We start from the raw sequence: 9758 nt of genomic DNA, 5'->3' as shown, positions 1-9758 counted from the left end.
TGTCACTGGCTGCATGGGAAGTCCGTTCCTTTTGGTTTCCAAAGCCTGGAGCAGGGCCTGAGTGCCAATCCCAGCCAATTAAGAGCTCATTAGCTGCACCCTTTTCTCTCACTGTCGTGATCAAGGTGATTTTTGCCTTTGTGAGTAGCAGAGACTGTGGAAGTGAGCTCTGACTGGGGGAGTTCCTCACTCTGAGCTGTCAGTGCTCCCTGAGAGCAGAGCCAGGGTGAGGGAATAACTCTGCTTGGCCATTCCCACATCCTGGAGAGTCGGGATCTGCCTCCTTCTGTGGAGCTGGGAGCAGCTAAAAACTGAAAAACCAGCAGAGCATCCATCCTTCCCTGCTGCCATCACACCCTGCCAGCTCAGGTGACATCCAGCTCTGGAATTGTCCTGCTCAACTCCTGAGCTTTGTGGCTCAGCCACCTCCAGGCTGACACTGGTGTCTCCCTTTTTCTGTGCAAAAATCCTGCAGGATCAGCTTTTCCCCCCTCCCTTCCCCAGCAGGAACAGCCCAGCCAAGGCTGTGCTTCCCCAGACAAACTGGGGAGCTTTTAGTTTGATGTCTTTTGGGCCACCTAAAAACAGAGGCCAGACAAAATTAGGAGAATAAAAAGCAGTTCAATTTATTGAAGAGCCTTCAGGTACATTTAGGGCAGACAAACCAAAATGGACAATGGGTCACGGGTTTGCACACTTTGATAAGTTTGGGCCATTTGCATTTTGGGGGTTCATCTTCCAATTCCAGCTCCAGGTAATGAAGTCATTTACCCCAAGTTTGCTGCCCCCAACTCCCTTTTGTTTCCATCTCTCAGGCCTGAGGCAGTGAGGTGTCCTTGATTGCCAGGCCTGGAGAGGAATTGTTGTGTGTGCCCCAAATGGGAGAGCAGCAGCTCACACTGGATATGGAGTTTAGAGTTCTACACTAAAGAACTGCAGGGTTACAAATAGATGGAAAATAGAAAAGCTAAAATCCAGTTTGGACATCCACCTTCCCAGTGGTGACAGCTCCAGTGTCCCCCAGCCTGCACAGCCTCTGGGCTGGGATCAGGGCAAGGAGCATCCCTTGAGCACTTGCCACCCCTGGGCTCCTGCTGGCCATGGCCAGGCCATCTGCTGAGGGCAGCAGAGCTTCTCTCAGCCCCTGGTGCCAGCTCTGGGGCAGCAGCAGCCAAGGTGACAATGTGCCATTCAGTGGGAATGGATCCCCCCTGAACCCAGTGGACAGGGGTGAACATAAAAGCCTGGCAGAATTTTTCTCACCTCATCCAGAGCAGATGGCACCAGATTAGTCCCCTCTCCTTTTTTTTTTTTTTTTCTTTTTTTTTTTCTTTTTTTTTTTTTTTAACCTTTTAAATAATGAAGCAGCAACCTGGCTGAAATGGCCCCATCTGGATCATGTAAACCTAATCTTCCTCCGAGGATAAGTGCAGGTTATGTCACCAGGAGCTGAGGTGACAGTGTGGGCAGTGGCACACAAACCCTGCACAGTGACTTCATTTCCCCCCCCGGTAAAGCTGGGAGTGGAAATGCCCCTTCTGACTGCACACCTTTGACCAGAATCCTAAATTCGTGGGTGTTCCACTGCTGCCTTTTCTCCCCCATTAGCTTCCCACCCCACTCGTTTAAAATGCAACAGGTTGGAAGAACAAGCAGAGCCTTACTCGAAATTCAGCTGAAATCCCGACCCTGGAGCTGCCCTGAGGCTTGTCAGGGTTCAGGGCAGGCTGTAGGTTGTGCTCTGTCCTCTGTTTCTACTCCAATTTCTCACCCAGCTATTTAATTTAGTGTAGTGGGATGCCCTGGGGATTAAATCCAAGACTTGACTTGAATTTCCTCCTTCCAGAATCTGCAGGAAAATCTGTCAGAGTTTTTGAGCAGCAGGATAGGAAAGGGTTTAAGGGTGACGCAGAAAAGTCTGCAAAAAAAACTAGCGGGATTAAATAAAGCACTGAGAGTTTGACACAATCAGGAATTATATCCTATTAGACTACAGGATAATCCCAAGAGAGGTGGCAGAATGCAGCAGGCAGTTTAAACCAAATTGCTTATACCAGCCTGTGAATACTGAGAGATAAAAGGCAGCAGATAAATTAATTAAAAATCCATAGTTCAGACAGGCCTTGCTTTGCCTCTCACTGTCCCTGGAATTCATGAGGAGAGAGAGAACGCCACAAAGCCAATGGCAGGAGGGCAGGGCTGAGCCTGCCATCTGATTATATCAGTTAATTTAAGGCAAAGACACTGCAACACACAAAAAAACACCCGAAAAAACCCAAACATTCCAGCAAACAAAAGTCGTGTCCAAACGAGCCATTTTTCACTCTTTTTATGACTGCATTTAAAAGGCAATCTCCCAAACAAAGTTCACCCTGCTTGTATCTCATCACAAAGACCTGGTACCTGCTGCAATGGAAGCAATTAACTGAGGTCTTTTACATCACTTTCTCTCATGCATCATTGAGTTAATTATTTAATGACATATAAATCCTAGAGGTTCAAAAGGTCTGGGGCTGTGCTGCAGCTCCATTGCAAGGCTTGTCTTTCATCTCCCTCTTCTCACACACGAGCAACTCCCCTTCCCTGTGAAGAAGGAGCTCTCTCTTTGAGATATTGTTGTGGCAGCCATCAAAAGGTGTGATATGAAATGTTTATTCACACACAGATAGCAGATATTAAATGAAATGAGACATATGTGGTTGCCTGTTTGTTTGGTGTTCCCCTGCTACACCCTCAAGATCCTTCCCTGTCACTCTCCGTGCTTGGATTGCCTGTGGAATGGGATATGTCTGCTTGATCTGGTGTTTTCACTTCCATTAGATAATGCTTGCCATCAAGGAGACACCACAAATTAATTAATTTGTTAAAAAGACTGAGCATTTTCTTAACAACGCCTCGCATTTGTTTGGAGCCTCTTATGTAAAGCTCTTGGAAAGCTCTGCAGAACTGAATTAATTAGTGGTGAGGTGGCATTTTCTGTCGTGTGAGAGTGAGCTCGGTGCTTTTGGGGCTACAGCTTTTTGTTTGTTTGGGCTTTAAATGGTGTGTTTTTGGGCTTTAAATGGTGCGTTTGGGCTGAGCCCTGGCAGTGCCTCCATCCCTGGGTGATGCAGGGACACTCTGCCCTTCTCCCAGCCTGGGGCACAGCAGTTTCCATCTCAGGGTAATTGTGCTGACCCGCATCTTGCAGAATCTTTCTAGAGGCGCTTTCTGAGCCAATTTTCTGGGTTTTTTTCACCGTCTATAAATGTCTTATTTTAGGGAACAGCCATTCCAGGGAGGGTATGGCTGCTGCTGACATCCCTCCCTGCTCAGGTGAGCAGGACTGCTGAGGGAGTGCAGTGGGAGGAGTTGGGAGTCCTCTCCAAAATAACAAAAAACGCCCCGTGCTCAGAACTGCCACGTCCCCTCTGCACCCTGCAGCATTTTTCCCCTTCTGTCCTGGCTAGGAGAGGTTTTGGGAGCAGTTTAAGCTGGACATTCAGCCTGGTTTGTGTTTGAGCTCTGCAGACAGCAGCCCACAGGCTGGGGTTAGGTCTGACTTTGCTCCAGCAGCAGGAGATGCTCTGAGCTGAGTTTGGAACAGCTGGGGGTGCACATTTGGCTCTATTCTGTCGGGTTTTGCTAAGCCTGGGAGCAAGATTTGCACATAAACCGAGCCTACAACATTAGGCTTGACTTTGACTCCAGTGGCAGGGAGATGCTCCAAGCAGTGTCTCATATCCTGCTGCCAAAACAAAAAAAAAAAAAACAAAAAAAATGGAAAAACACACATGGCCAGTATGAGTTTCCTCCCCAAGATCATTTTCTTTCAGCTGATGCTGCCTTCTTATTTGTAGACATTTTGTGAATGGTTTTGAATGCCTGAGCTTCACAAAAAAGAAATGGCTGTTTCTCAAACCCTCTCTTATCAGGCTGAAAAACAATCATTCTTCATTGTAAACCCATCTTTATAACGTGTGAATTATCTCGTGTCCATTACAATCAGCCAAAAACCTGGCATGGCTGCATCCTCTGTGGCTGGGGGGGTTCAAACACATTTGCAAACATTTCTTGTCTGCAGAGGGAACAATGGGCTGGGCACAGCTGCCTGGAAAAGGCTCAGCACCAGCTGCAGCCTGGGCCTGCTGCTCTGGGAGGTGACAGCTGGGGAGGGACACGATGGGCAGGCTGGGACAGGAGAACACCCTGGATGCTGACACAGGGGTGGGACACCTCGGGGAGACCTCCACCAAAGAGTTAAACGTGTTTTGTTGGGGTCAAATTGTTGTGTGTGGCATGATCTTGGTCGCTCACCTGCCTTGGAGGTGCAGAAGGGCTTCAGTGCACAGGTTGTGTGCAGTGGGAATTGCAGGTGAGGTGGGAAATTGGCAACATTTTAATATGAGAAGGACACAGAGTTTTAAATGCCCAGCAGAGTGGGGTATTTTCAAGAGCTAAGGATGCCTCTAAAACCATGAGCCATGGCACCCAGTGCTGTGGGCTGGGGAAGGTGGTGGTCAGGCACAGGCTGCACTGGATCTCCTTGGAGGTGTTTTCCAGCCTGAATGATCCTGGGGAATTGGGAATTGGGAATGGGGAATGGGGAATGGGGAATGGGGATTGGGGATTGGGAATTGGGAATTGGGAATTGGGAATGGGGATTGGGGATTTGGAATGGGGAATGGGGAATTGGGAATAGGGAATGGGGAATGGGGATTGGGGAATGGGGAATGGGGATTGGGGATTGGGGAATTGGGAATGGGGAATTGGGAATTGGGAATGGGGATTGGAAGAGGCTGATTCCCCCAGCCCAGTTCCAGCCCCTTGCTGTGGGATCTCTGCCACGTCCTGCAGACCTCTCAATTCAACACCATTTTTTTTTTTTTAGGAAAAAGCTGTTTCAGCCCAGAGGGGAGCTCTGTAAACCTTCTATTCTGGGACCAAGCTGCAGCCACGTCAGCTGGAATTTCTGTTCCCTGGGCTAACCCTGCTCCATGGAGAAAGAGCAGCTCTGGGGCTTCAGTGCTCATCATTTCTGCTGCATCTGCTCCTCCCCCTGCCCTCCCCAGCTGAAAAAAGGGGTTTTCACAGCAGTGGGAATCACTAAATAATGGAGAATAGTCTGAGTGTGTCTCACTCAGGTCAGAAGGTGGAAGAGACTGGGAGAATCCAGGAAGAAATGTGATTTTTCCAGGTTGTTTGCACCCATGTGAGAATGAGTAATCACAAATTAATGGGGGGTAAAAAGGGAAAATCCATCGTGGTCTGTGGAATACAAACACGCCACAGGTGAGTGGAGGAATCTCTGAAATCCCCATGTCTGGAGCTGTGGAATCATGTTGGGAGAGGAATCCTTGTCCCTCTGGCTGCACTTTTCCCTCCACGTTTGGTTTTACCCACTCTGAAACCCCTGGCAGGGTGGGTGGGTTTCGAGTGGGATTTGATCCAGACAAAGCAAACCCTTCTCCCTCCTCCACTGAAAATTCCAGCAAATCTCTCCTGCTCTGCACCAGAAGCATCACTAACCCCTCACTCAGCAAACTGCCACTCCAGGACTGATTTTGCAACAGAACATTTTCCAGGGCATGTTTTTTTAATAAAAACCCATTCCCAAGGACCCCTGCTAATAAAGAGATCAAAGGCAAAGCTTAGCTGCTGTACCAAACGTGTCCAAAGGAATGTGAGCACGAAGGAGCAAGGAGAGAGCGAGGATTACTCTGAAAATAATTTGTTTGATAGAACAAGAGCTGTGCAGTCTCAGTAATTATTCCTACAGCACTTTTTTTTTTTTTTTTTTTAGGGAAATACCCTCTTGCTTTTTGCTTGTTTCAGCCTCAGCTCACAGGTGCTGTTTCCTCAGGGAAGGGGCTGTGATTGAGAGAACGAGGAGGATGAATTCAACAGATGCACTTTGAAAGGGATTTGTAGCATTTTAGGTTGCCCAAACTCAGGCAGACAAGCTGCCCTTGAGATAAAGCTTTTGCATCAGTGGGAGAGAAACAAGTGGCCAGGAGAAGCATTTGCAATGCGTTTCAGCAACACTTTCTAAATTAAGTGCCTTAAAGATTCCATTTAGATTCTGTCAGGGAGTTTCTGGGTGTTAATTAAATACTGACTGATTATGGAAAACTTATTTATGGGAATCCTAGACCTGCTGATGCCTCTAGGAGCATTTTATAACACATCCTACTGAGAAATAATTTTTTGCATTGGCTTTTCTACACCTTTTTTTTTTTTTTCCACTTATTTTGAAGAATGTTATCAGGAAAAGAAAGAGATTTCTTTCTTAAAAGCTTTCCTGCCATAACTTCTAAATTCTCTGGTTCTTACTGGATGAGTAGGAGACTGCAGGTGATAAATTAGAAATATTTAGACTCTGGAAATGCAGCCACTGGAATTAAAAATGAGACACAGAAGCCTTTTGTTCTCTTGATTTGTGGGCACACATTTTGCTGTGAACAACTCTATTCTGATGGTGTCAGCACCAGGTTAACCATGACAACCATGGTTAAAAGCTGACAGAATTAGAGATTCAGTGGCTCAAAATATTCACAAAAGCAGGAAAAACTTCATGTAAATGCAACAGGTGGGTGTGGAGCTCTGGCAATTTAGGAACAGAACTGCTGGGATTGTGTAGTGTTTCTGGTTTATTAATTTGATTTTTTTTTGTTGTGAGGTAGGATTAGGAGGAAGGTAGAACAGGTGTAATTTTAATGGTACAAAGAAAAGTTTATTACTAGAAACTATAGGAAAAATAACTTAGAATAAAACCTTCAGAATACTTTTTCTCTCTTCACACACTTTTCTTTTTTTACACTGGCAATGTACAGAAAACTAATCAGTCAGTTTATTCTAAAAAGTTGAGAAAAGTAAAAATTTCAGAAAAAATTCAAGTAAGAGTAAAAGCAAGTAAAATTTAAAAAAAAACTTTACAAACTACCACAGATTGTCACTGAGATTGTGAATGGCTTTTCACAAATACTAAAATGAATGCTTTATGTATAATGTTGGAAAACTTTGCTGTGTGAATATAGTTTCTTTCAGTTCTGCTGTTAAAAAAACCTAGAAACAGTAGTATGATAAAATATATTTTTTTTTCTTGGACTATAACATGGTGATGCAAAAAACTTTTGTTCATGTAACTAACTCAGAGAATGGTAAAAAAAAAAAAGGCAATCAGGCAATTCTTCACATTCTTAGATTATCAGTGACACACCAGAACCCCAGGGAAAGAATTTATTGATCTTCTGTTAACAGGGAGCACTGACATGTTGATTTACAGGTTGGGGGGGATGATTTTGAATAATGCATGAAAGACCTATGAATATGCAACATGTTGATGCATTTAATGATGTGTTTTCTGAGTTAGTGTGTGCTCTTGGCTAAAGACTATGCACCCACCCATATAACCTTTTGCTTTATTGTTTGTCTTTTATTGTCTTTTGTTAAACCATATAAAATTGACCGAGAAAGTGAATCTCGTTTTTCACAAACACAGCCCTTCCAGGCCGGCCCCAGAGAGCCAGGGGAGCATCCTGAGTCTGCAAAAAGCACCAGAGGTTGTCAGAGCCGGGTTTGATGCTGCAGCCAGGGAAGTGGGAGCTGTTCCCTGATCCCAGGAGCTTCCCCTGGCTCCCAGGCTGGACCCAGATGAGCAATGCCCCTGCCTGAGCCACACACACAGCCTGATCCATCATCATTGCCTTTTATTTAATGCACAATAACCCTGCCTCTAAGCCTAAATTAATTGCACGGTCGTACATATGAGTCACTTAATTGTAATTGTTATTACCTTAATTTCTACAATTACAGTGGGTAAACAACAGGGCTGCGTTCTCCAAGGGACGTGGCTCACGTTTGGAGCTTCCTGCCTCGCTCATTTCTCATGGCAGTTCTCTAGGAAACGTCATGTGCATCCTCCCAAGCAGGGAATTGCAAAATATCCTCGTGTGTGGTCACTGTGCTGCAAAGAGAGAGAAAGGACAGCAGCACACACGGACCTTTTTTGGGGAAAAAAGGCCAATTTATTGTACACACAGCCCGGATTTAAAGTGTGTTAGTGCAGCCAGGACAGGACAGGAGCTCATTGGACCATTGGGAAAAACATCCTTGGGACAGCACCTCAGGATGTGTCCCACGGGAAAGACACCAGGGGTTAATGTTGGTGATGAATTCCACTCTGTTTGTCACCGTGTTCTCACCCTGGGAGACTCCTCCCTAACTGAAGCTGCAGTCAGCTTGTCAGCCTGGGAATGGAGCTGAGAGTCAGGAGAAATCCAGGCCTGGAAAGAATTCCCAAGCTGTGATTCCCCAGCTCTGTGAATGTGTGTGTCCACACTCGTGGTAATAAGTTCTTATGGTAATAACAACTTGTCCTTCAGCTCTGGCCAGCTCCTGGTGGGACCTGGTGGCTGAGTGACACCAACCTGCCCTACAAAGGGACAACTTCATCAACAGCTGAGGCCCCAGTGCCTTCCTACAGTGGCTTGTAAACCCAGATTTACAGATTTTCCAGACACTGACCTTTTTATAGTTTTCATTTTAGATAAATATTTTGTAGTTCTGACCCTGGGCTGGTTGGTGTCTCCTGCTGATGGAATGGGGCAGTGCCTTTCCAGCTCCAGAGATCATAGATCTAAAAGAGCAGAGTTCAGCAATAACTTTGATTCTTTTCCTCTCCCTTCAAGCTACAACCCCTTTAATTACAGGCCTGTAACATTTTTCAGTCGTTCTCACTTCCCAGCAAATAGTTTGGCTAATAGTGGTTGTATTGATGGACCCATCCAGCAAGGCAGAGAAAGAACCAAAGCTCCTGGATTTAAAATGAATGGAGTGTTTACCTGTACATCATTTTAATGGATGGTGAAATTCATTCTCATGATAGACCCATAAATGTCACTTTCTGTCTGCCACAGCAAAATACTCGTGTAACAAATGGCATGCTGCATTAATACCCAACAAGAGGATGTTCAAAGCAGCTTGACTTGCATTACACACGCTAATAAAGGCTCAACCTGGGATTTTTATTCATTCTGTTGGCTCAGGGAGCAGCAGAAACACATGGGTGGAGGTACAGCAAAAGGGAAGATGAATTATATGAAATTAAATATAAACTAGTCTGGTTCCCAGAAATGAGATCCCTTTGTTGAGCTTGGGTTTATTCCAGGTGCTCTGGTGGAAACTATTTTTGTTTATTTGTTTGTTTGGTTTTTTTACCACAATCCTCTGTGAGTTTGCTCAGCTTCAAGAAACCTGGAGACTGATAGCAGCTTCTTCCATCCCTCAGTGGAAATGCAATCACATCCCTGAAATCCCAGTGTCCAGGGAGATCAAAGCCCTCTGGGTGTGCACAGAAGAGCAATCAGGGCCCTTTTTTACACCCTGCTCTGCCTCACTCATCCAGGACAGCAGCAGGTTTGGGATGCTGTGGGCAAAGAGGAATCAGCAAAACATCTCCAGCCTTTTGTTTCATGTTATTTTCTCTCCAGGAAAATTTTTTCTCAGGTTCCCTTTCCTGGATTTCCCTGGGCTGGGAAGCACAGACATCTCCTGGGCCCAGGGATGGGATGGAGCAAAGAGCAGGGAAGGAGCCCAGCCCCTGTGCCAGGAGCCAGCTCTGTGCCTGCCCCTCTGCCTTCCAAGAGCTGCTGCCTCACAAATCCATCCTGGGGGATTTCAGACGGGTGAAACCAAAGGAAATTTTAGAATTAAAAAATACGTAGCAAGAAGTCAAGTCCTCTGTATTCCTATAGAAATCAAGAACTTTCTTCACCTCT

The 9758-nt window shown here is 45.7% G+C and overlaps 1 long non-coding RNA gene across 1 annotated transcript; it reads left to right on the top strand.

Annotated features, from left to right (window-relative positions):
* Nucleotides 1-4177: 4177 nt before the first annotated feature.
* LOC148221346 (uncharacterized) lies at nt 4178-7446 on the top strand. The gene is made up of 2 exons (XR_015808230.1): nt 4178-4354; nt 4871-7446. It is a non-coding gene; the product is annotated as an uncharacterized LOC148221346 (long non-coding RNA).
* Nucleotides 7447-9758: the final 2312 nt, after the last annotated feature.

The sequence above is a fragment of the Sturnus vulgaris genome, chromosome 23 (genome assembly GCF_052056855.1).
Source record: "Sturnus vulgaris isolate bStuVul1 chromosome 23, bStuVul1.hap1, whole genome shotgun sequence".
Lineage (NCBI taxonomy): Eukaryota > Metazoa > Chordata > Aves > Passeriformes > Sturnidae > Sturnus > Sturnus vulgaris.
This window is presented reverse-complemented; position numbering and strand designations above follow the sequence as displayed.